Source organism: Dasypus novemcinctus, chromosome 14 (genome assembly GCF_030445035.2).
Source record: "Dasypus novemcinctus isolate mDasNov1 chromosome 14, mDasNov1.1.hap2, whole genome shotgun sequence".
Taxonomy (NCBI): Eukaryota; Metazoa; Chordata; class Mammalia; order Cingulata; family Dasypodidae; genus Dasypus; species Dasypus novemcinctus.
The window spans coordinates 13,875,716-13,884,400 of NC_080686.1; positions in this window are offsets into that span (position 1 = coordinate 13,875,716).

The following is an 8,685-nucleotide window of genomic DNA, read 5'->3' on the forward strand; positions in this document are numbered from 1 at the left end:
CTTACCAATCCTTTCTTCAGCCTCCTCAAATCTGCTATTATATGATTTCAATGTTTTTTTAAATTTCATTGATTACACCTTTCATTCCCATAATGTCTGCTATTTTTCTGTGTATGCTTTCAAATTCTTCTTTTTGCCCAACCAATGTCTTCTTAATATCCTTAATCTCTTTAATCTTCTCATTGAATTTATTAAGAAGATTTGTTTGAACATCTATGATTAGTCATCTCAACTCCTTTATGTCATCTGGAGGCTTATCTTTTTCCTTTAAGTGGGCCATAACCTCCTGTTTCTTGGTGTGGATTGTAATTTTTGGTTGGTGTCTTCACATTTGGCTTACTAGAGCATTTTTTCTGAGTGCAGGTTTTCTCTCTAGTTTAGGGCTTCCTATCATTTTTCCCTTGCTGGTTATGCAGAAGGTGCCAAGCATGTAGTTGGTGCTGTAAGCCATTGAGTCTCATGCTGTCCTCATTTCCCCAGGGACCAATGAAGCTTCTTCCAACTTTCTCCCTTGCCAGGAGTAGGGACAGAGTCACAGCTATGTGGAATAGTCCAATAGTTGCCCAGAGAGACTGATAAAGCTTCACATCCCTCTACCTGGGCAGGGATGGAGCTGCAAGTGTGGACAGCAATCTATGCAGTGTGGGTCCCAAGATGACCGCAGTTGCCCTGGTAGACTTCTGATTTTCAGTCTATGCCAGCCAAAGTTTCCTGCAGTTACCTGTATAGGCTAGTGCAGAGCTCCTCAGCCTCCTCTCTGCCAGAGGCAGGGCTGAAGCCTAGGCAGGCTGCAGGCTGTCTGTGTGAAAGAAACTATCAGTCTGGATTCCCCTCAGGTGGGGGTGAGTCAGAAAGGTGGCTACTGGCCTCTTTCTGACTTGGGCTGGTTCTAACTCCAGTTGTTCTCAGCATTATCTCTTAGCCGGCCAAGTCTCCCAATCCATAGCTGAAATCAGCAGCCAACTGTCTCCTCCTCCCCTGTTTCTGGGAAATGGAGCTTCCAATTCCTGTCACAGAGCAGCTCCTGGGGCAGCTCATGCTGTCAGAATAGGACAATCACTGGCTTCCACAGTTTGGCTGGTAACTTCCAGAAAGGCTGGTGCAGGTCTCTGCAGCTTCCTTCCTGTTGGAGGTGGCACTGGGGCCAAGGCTAGACCTGCAATCTGACCTGGATGGGAAGAAGCTGGTCCCCACCAGCACTAGGATTTTCAGTCCACCCTGCTTCCCCTTGTACGAGGCGCGGAGTTGAGATGGCGGCTCCCAGCCTCTTTCTGACCTGGACAGGCTCAAACCTTAGCTATTCTAGGGCCATACTATAGCCCACTGAATTTCCTCATCATTGCTGAAATTGGTGTCCAACCATCTCTTCCTCCCCCGTTTTGGGGAAGTGGAGCTTTCAATTCCAGCCACAGAACAGCTCCTGAGGCAGTTTGTGCCTCCAGTGGAGGATGGGCACCGGCCTCCGTGGCATGGAGCGCTCTACTTATGAGTCTTTTCTGCAGATGGGCGGTCTCCTCCTTCCACTCCTTCAAGGATGTTGCAGGATGCTTTTCTGGCCCCCTGGAGCCCCCAAACAGGTGCTTCAGCTAGTTCAAGAGAGCTCTGGGTGTTTGCTAACTGCCCTGTAGCAGGAGCTGACTCTAGGAGCTCCTTAATCCACTGCCATCTTGCTGGTTTTCTCTGTTTGGTTGTATTTTTTGGTTTGTTTGGTTTTTTTATAAAATACTATTTTTCATGTGTCTAAAGAATTATTCATAATGCAGCTGAACCTAAATATTTGGTTTAAATTTATCTCCTTAAGTTATCCTAATAAACTTGCCCTAAATATTGGGTCTTATGAAACAATCCAAGGAAATTTAGTGTAAAGGGACCCTATCAGATGCCTCTTATCACAGAGCATAAATTATGTGAAAAAGAAATACTAATGAGGAGTCACTATTATAGAACTGAGAGATAAAATAAGGAGGTGGCAGTAGAATCATAATCAAAATAGTAATGCCATTTGACACATCTCACAATTCACAATTCAAAGATGGGCTTATACAATGTTCTCCCTGACAAGTTCAGCCTTTGTGAGCTGACTCAGTATTGGCAGTCATTAATCAGGCAGCAGAGTCAGGTTGCAGGACAAGCTCCTATCCTGGCAGAGCCAAGTATTTTGTGAGCGATCTTAAGGAAATATTTCTGTCTAAAGCCTGTCAAGCATCATTTCCACATAATTTAATTAAACGCATTCCCTAATATCAACTTTAAAAAATAATTGTGAAAAGATAACAGAATTGTGAAATAATCTCAAAAATACAACATTCATTTCAGGACAAGTAAAAATGACAAATTGAACATAAGTAAATTACAAAAGGACTATGTCTAAATTTCTAACATCAGCAAAACTGAATATAAATGAGACTATGATAGCCTTTTATTTGCATTAAAATTAATTAGAATAATATGGAAGGAAGCTCTGTTAGGATTAGATTGGACCTCATATATCTGCAAACCTAAAATAACCACAGTTTAAGTGAGAGAGTCATTTCTCCCACAAAAGAATTTTGAATTCCACATTATTATCCTAGAAATAGGTTCCAAACTTCTTGTCTTAGTTTGTTGGGCTGCTATAACAAATACTGCACAATGGGTTGGCTTAAACAACAAGAATTTAGTGACTCATGGTTTTGAGACTAGAAGTAAAAAATCAAGGTAGTGGCAACACTTGCTTTCTCCTGGAGCCTATAGCATTCTAGTGCTGGTTGCTGGCAATCCTTGGGGTTCCCCGTCAGCCCTTCTCATTTCCATGGACTTCTGACTTCTTCCTATGTGGCCTTCTCTAACATCTGGATTCTTTCTTCTTTTTTATGAGACCTCCAGTAATATGGGTTAAGACAATCTCACTAAGTGTAGTGACACTTTAACTAGAATAACATCTTCAAAAGTCCCTACTTATCATGGCTCCATAACCACATGGACATAGAATAAGAACAGGTGCTTGTTCACAGCCTCGTGGTACCGTATTACCTCTATGTGTGAAGCATAGGACCATTAATTCCATTTAATTCTCTTTGCATTCCCTACTTGTTCAACATAATTTCTGTTTCTTGTATGTACAGTCAGCATCACATTAGATGGTGTTAAAAATTTTGCATCAACCATCAAATACCATTTTAAAAATTCCTGAAAAGGATACTATTAAAGTTACTCCCATTTTGACTCATTCTGAAATGAGTCAAGAAAGTCCTTCTTGTCTTTCTGAAGTTCCCAGCCTTCTCCTATCATTTTGTTTCAGTTTATAGGACTTCTTTTAGTCATCTTTAAGGTTAATTTGCTAGTGATACATTGTCTTTTTTTTTCCTCTGAGAATATCTTGATTTCCTTTTCATCTGTGAAGGAAATTTTTGCTAGACAGAATTCTCAGTTGACAGTTCTTCTCTTTCAATAGTCTCCACAGTTGGAGATGAACAATCTGCTAACATTTAACTTGATATGCTCCTATAGGAAAGAGCATCTCCCTCAAGCTGTTTAGGATATTTTTTTCTTTCTCTTCATTTATCTGAAGTTTGATTATAAAGTGTATAACGTGTTGACATGATTTCCTTTGGATTTGTCCTATTTGGTGTTTTCTCAGCCTTTTGATTCTGTAAGTCAATTTCCAAAAATCAAAGATTTGATTAAGAAACATTGATACAGCCACATCAGAATATATTATACAGCTGTTCAAAAGAATGAATTAAAATGAACAAGTTGGAATGACTTCTACTCATTCTTAGGAATGAAAAGTAAAAGCAAAATATGAGAAAGTGTGCCTAGTATGAAGGTATTTTATTAAAGTCAACATTGTAAATAAATTAAATAAGAAAAGTGTTATTACCTGAATGCCTCAAATTGGCATCTTTTATAGTTGTATGGTGGGTTTAGCATAATTACAACTGAAGTGTATGATTGTTGTTGTTTCTCAAAGATATTTGGGGCAAACGTGCATGGACAAATTCAGGTATACGTACTCTACCCCTTAATATCCTAGATATTGTATTTTTATCTTAAAATCTTAAAATTTTGAGATAATCCATTTTTCCACTTTTATATTTAATAGGTTTTATCAAATACATGACATCTAGGCGGCGGACTTGGCCCAGTGGTTATGGTGTCCATTTACCACATGGGAGGTCCGCAGTTCAAACCCCGGGCCTCCTTGACCCATGTGGAGCTGGCCCATGCGCGGTGCTGATGCGCGCAAGGAGTGCCATGCCATGCCGGGGTGTCCCCGTGTAGGGGAGCCCCACGCGCAAGGAGTGCGCCCCTTAAGGAGAGCTGCCTGCGCGAAAGAAAGTGCAGCCTCCCCAGGAATGGCACCTCACACACGAAGAGCTGATGCAACAAGATGACACAACAAAAAAAGAAAAACACAGATTCCTGTGCCGCTGACGACAACACAAGCAGACAAAGAAGACGCAGCAAACAGACACAGAGAACAGACAACCGGGGTTGGGGTGGGGAGGGGAAATGAATAAATAAATAAATCTTTAAAAAAAAAACATGACATCTATTTGAACCTATTCAAACTGAGACTATTCAAATCCTATCCATCTATCTATTCTTTCAAATATCCATTCACACACACACACATACACACACCCCTATATATCTATATATCTAACTTCATTCACATTAATATCAGTTATTTTGAAAATCCTTTACAAAGGAAGAATTACCTGATGAATTATTGAATATAACAGATTTTTCAAGACTGTAAATCTAAATTGTTATATAGGAATTTTTTAAACAAAGGCATTCATACCCCATTGTCTTTCTTTGTCTCTACCTTTATTTTAGTGTTTTGGCAGAAGCCAAGTTTACCTATCATTTATTATAGCACTTTTTGAAATTTTTGCTTGAAGTGAGAACTGTTATACTGACAAAATAATTTGCAAGCTTGGTTTGATGAAAATTCATCAATTTAAAACAGCCAAGACTCTCTTTTATCATTTTCAAAGAAATGATGACTTGCATTTTTTTAGTATATCAAAACAATTCATTATATTGTGTTGAGAAATATATTGATATTTACAAATACATGCAAATCTAGCATAATTTTTGTTTGACATTATTCTATGTACAGAATAAATAATCTTTAGAAAAGAAAATTAAACACAGCTTTTTACAGTAGTAAGGTTATAACAAATCACTTTTTCTGGAGTTGTCTTCTCTCTGAGTCTATAAAGTATTGCTATTTTCTTAAGGAAAATCTTTAAAAAGTCTCTGGGTCCTCAAACTTTTCCCGGATGGCACTTGAAAGTACTGATTTGTTCAATTTGTTTTCTATAGCTTGCCATTTTGCCTCAGTTTGGAATTTTTCAGTTATTCCTTTTTATTTGTTTGAATATTAGCTTTTGCTTCTGTTTTATTCCAGTTGAAGTACATACAGAGGATCTTGTCTATGTAGTGCTGCTATCTTCCCTGTAGTTTACAAAGTAGATATTCATCACCTCTAGAATTTCAGAGACTTTTCAAAACTATTTTGTTACTTACTGAATTCTCCACTGATACATAAATCGGGTGCTAGGCAGTTGCTACTTTTGAAATGTCTAAAGAGTATTTAGGAAAATAATTTTCATCTTATTCCAGATACTAATAATGTAAATACTCACAGATAAACTGTGTGGGACATTTTTTACAGCATTCTAACAAGTCTTGCAAAATGAATTAGCTATTACTAACGTAAAAGATAAGTGCTCAGCTCTCAGGGGGGATTTCTTCTCTTTATTAGTCCAGTAAAGCACATATAATATAATGTAATTTCAGCAGCTACATGATTAGAAAGCTATCTAGTCCAGCTAAAGCAAGTAATCTTGCATTATTTGATTCCACTTTATTTTTCACACCCCAAATAAATGTAAACAAACTCTGATAGAAATTCTTATATTGATGAATAGGAGAAATAAAAATAAATGAATCAGCCAAAAATTTTTTGGTTGGTTCATTTAAAAAGAAATAACCGAATTTAACTTAATTGATTTAGAAATCAGCAGGGCAAGTATAATATGAAATGGGATGACCACTTTAGAACCATTCATCTGTATTTTAACAGTTTCAGACATCTATTGTAAGATTATCAATGAAGAAAAATAACATTTCTAGATCAATAACAACAACAAAAAATCCCTTCTTAAAAGCTTCAGGAAAATAAATATTTATACATTTTTTTATTTTGACACATTACTCAAAACTGAGACAACCTAAACTACTCTTAAAGGTAATCCCTTCTTCCATTTGCCTTACTTGGGTAGCCACAGGTTCAAAGGACCCAGAAACCACAACGTTTTATACTTTAAGTTAATAAGTTAGTGAACAAGTATTTAAGTGTTTATAAAAAGAACAGGTAATATGCTAGACTGCAAGTAAATAAGAATGAAAGATGTTTATTATCATGATGATTCTATCTTTTATAGGGTATAGATGTAGAAAAAATAATGAGATAATATCATTGTTATATTTAATATCTATAAGGTGAAATGGGTCTAAGATTCCATCTGTCTACTTCACCTGAATATATGAACATAATTAAGGTAAGAAAAATGTATGGCTATCCGGAATGGATTCTACCTGAGCTTTAGATATAATAATAATAAATTATTGATTTTTCAAGTTCTACCATGAAAAGTAGAAAAGTTCTTGGGGAATACAGTAGGTTGAATTATAAACCCCATATCCTTAGTCTTAATCCATTCCTGTAGGCATGAAACTATTGGCAATAGGACCTTTTGAAGATAGTATTCTCAATTAAGGTATAGCTCAATTGATTGAGGTTAGGCCTTAAGATTATTACTGGAGGCGTTGTAGCTAGAAGCTGGAAGTCAAGGGCACTGGGAAGAGAACATGGAAGAGGCCGCCATGTGCACTGTCATGTGACCATGAAGCCAAGGACCAAGGATGGCAAGCAGCAGCCCCCGAACGCCCGTCTTCAGAAAGAAAGCACAGCTTTGTTCGAGCCTCGAGTTTGGACTTCTAACCTCAAAACCATGAGCCAATAATCCCCATTTTTAAATCAGCCCATTCTATGGTATTTGTTTTAGCAGCTGGGAAATTAAGACAGGAAATATCAGTTGATACATTCAAATAGTGTCTTTCTTTTCTTTCTACATTTTTTACTATGATCATAATGGCAATAGATGAGAAAATTTTGTGATTAATAGAAGAAAATTATTTCATTTATGTCATTCCTATGCCACATTTTATATTTTGGAGCCAAATAAACATATCATATCAAAATGCAAAACCCTGCTAATGAAATTAAGGCAAAGTAGAAACAGTTAAGATAATCTTGACCAGGGGGAGAGAAAGGAAAATATCAGCACCAGGTCCAGGTATCACCAGCCAGGCATTCCTACACTGATGCCAGGTCCTCCTGCATGGGTATGAGCCCAGAGCAGCAGGCTCTCCTGAGGACAGAGCCTGTCCTACTGACACAGGCCTGCACTTCGGAATAAAAATGTTACTAGGGAAAACTCTGCAACTGATAAAAGCAGCAAACCAAAGACACTTCTCCTAGAATAGGAATGAAAAGGGGCTTCAGGAATAATTTTGCCTCCAATTTAACTATTCCTGTCTCTATGGCAAATTTTCAGATTCAGCCTATGAATAAATATGAAATATATTTTAAACAGTCTTTTACAAGAATTGGCTAGCTTTTACCTGCTTTAGGCTACATAAATTGTCTTTTTAAAATACTTTAACACACTTGTTACTCTTCTATGTACTACCCTTCTACCACCATATCACCAAAGTTGTTCATTAAATTGCACTCATTTATGCTTTTTATGATACCTTTCTGTCTTACTCCTCTTTCCCTTTCTACCACTGACTTTTAATCTTCTTCCTTACCACATGCTTAACTTTTCTTTATATAAGTATTTTTTCCCTTTGGGAAGAAAAGGAAATTATTTGGATAGGGATTGAATAGATAATAGGGACTTAAAATGTATATTGCCCATTAAAATTATGGATCAAATATACCAAATATATCTAATCCTACTTCTTTCTAATAATTAATTACATATTGAAAGATACTTGACCTGTTATATCTTTTAACTTCACAAAAAACACTCCCATTTATTCCAAAAGTTTGCTAAATACATTTTATATACTGGACACTTACAGGCAAAGCTAATTAAAGTCTTCACATCAATCATAGTAGGTGTGTAATTTATGGCCATTTAAACATAATTGAGGAAATTAACTTTTTTTTTTAGTTTTGTTGTCTCCACAAGGAAAAAAAGATGCTTTCAATACAATAGATTACATATCTCTCAGAGGAAATAATTAGAGAAAGCTTACATAATCTCAGAAGGAAATTGGTGAAACTGCAAGTGGAAATAGAAGGAAAATAAGGAAGAGCAGAGATTAGGAATTTGCATGGCTGAAAAATCCAAATGGTTTAGAAACCTAAGCAGCAGGGAGCCAGTCTTTTGTCTACCTCTCCAGACCAAATGAATTCAGATAACCTCAATGTACCCAGCATTAAATTTAAAGCAATGAATGGGTAGACCAAGGAAATAAATAAAGTAAGCAGTCAAAAGAACTAATTCCAGAGACAAATTTTACTTTTGGCTACTGGCATATTGAATTGATTGGATGCAAGCAGATCAAAAGCCTGCCATCTAGAAAGTCGAGCCTGGGGCAAAGATGAACAGATTG